Source organism: Aplysia californica, unplaced genomic scaffold (assembly GCF_000002075.1).
Source record: "Aplysia californica isolate F4 #8 unplaced genomic scaffold, AplCal3.0 scaffold00363, whole genome shotgun sequence".
Lineage (NCBI taxonomy): Eukaryota > Metazoa > Mollusca > Gastropoda > Aplysiida > Aplysiidae > Aplysia > Aplysia californica.
The window spans coordinates 216,169-218,011 of NW_004797633.1; positions in this window are offsets into that span (position 1 = coordinate 216,169).

A 1,843-nucleotide genomic window follows, 5' to 3' on the forward strand; every position below is an offset into this window, starting at 1 on the left:
CCCCTACCCCACCCCCTACCCCTACCCTACCCTCACCTCATCATACCTCCCAACCCCAAACCACTGTGATTCCTTCTAACGCTTGGTCACTTCTGTGGCAATCGATGAGCGGTCAAGCGATCCCTAGATCACCATTCGTCATGTTACGGCCGTGCTCTGACTCCCTAAACCACTTCCACGTGAAGTTGCATGCTTGTGATCTCTCGGCTACGAAATGTTATTTCAGTGCCCTCTGACCTTTCACCTGCACAGTGTCTTTAGTCAGTTGTGGTTGACTGCCAAGGGCAAAAGAGTGTTTTATTTTTGTGTTGAAAAAAAGGTGTTACCTGGAAAAGCGATGTCAAATTTGGATGTGAAAACTAACCCATTTACTTCAAGCCGTGATGTAATTATGCGGTATTAAACTTGTATTCTGGAACAAGTCTTGTAGTGTAATCAAGGTAGGTAACCCTACTGAAAACAGAAACTGTTATCTTTTTTCTCTCTAAATCCGACAAGTCAGCCTTATCACAAAATGTCCCTTGCATACTTAATTATAGCTTAATGTCATGATGACATTTCTAATTTTGTTTTAAAAGTATAAAAACTGTAATTAACGGTATGTGTGTCAAGAGTGTGCAAGTGGGTTGGTGCTTGTTCTTGTGTGGTTTGCTCTTTTATTCCTGATCAAACGTCTTATGTCCGTATCTCTTCTCCTGCTTTTCTGCGCTTGTTACGCTCTTGTAACACCTTCAATCTTCGGCACTTGTATGACCAAATAAATTGTGTTGCAAATGCCGTAACATTCTAACAAAAAAACACATGTAAAACATGAATGTGATACCGTTGCAGAGCGTTAACAATGTGTTCTGAATCTTACCAGGCGAGTGGGTGGTTGGCGGGTGCTTTAGTGTGGTTTGCTCCTTCTTTCCTATAAAAAATCTATCGTCCTTATCTCCCCTTTTTCTTTTTTATGTTTGTTACTCTCTTGTAACAGCTCTAATCTTCTGGCGCTCATATGACCTTTTGCAGTTACGAGCGCCGTAAAACCTCTACTAAAACAAATCACCAGGCGAGACGCGCTAGGTCCTACTTTGTCGAAAGGAAAGCACTCTTCCCAGTGTCACTGGGAATAGGCCCAGAAACTATTCCCAGTGACACTGAGAACGGACAGGCATATTGCATCTATTGTTCCCACACTGATCTACATGGGCATGATGGTGATGGGTTACTAAATACTAGACCAGATCTAATGTAGATCTAGATTCTAGATTCTAGATCTAACTAAACTGAAGTAGATTCTAGTGTGAGTGGAAGAATTGTTTTAAAGAAAAAGGAATTATCATTCTATGCTTGCTTGTTATTCAGTCGTATTTTACGTACGTGTAGATCTAGATCTACATACGGATTTTGGAGACCACGGTACAGGACAGGTAGAAATACTTCCCGATTCTTCTTTCTTCTAGATCTATTCTACGGTCCTGTCTAAGCACTAAGTAAGAGAAAAGAACAAAAGTACTGAACTGAAGTGAGAACAGAGTCTACAGTGCAAAGACCTCTGATTTATTTTTTTTTGCAAAAGAGTTCCGTCGTCACTGGGAATAGTTTCTGTACCTATCCCCAGTGTCACTGGGAATAGTCACTTCGTTGTCGAAATCATGTTATTCGGATTTGGACGCACCTTGACATAAACCGATATGAAAATCATTTGAGACAATAAGGCATTTTCTATTTTTTTAAAGGTTTTTGTATACATGTACCCGTGCAAGGGGCACTTTGAGTCTTGGGGTTTTGTTGTTGTTGTTGTTTTTCTGAGTGTGTGGTGGTTTGTTTTTTGTTTTTTTGTTTTTGTTTGTTTTTTTTT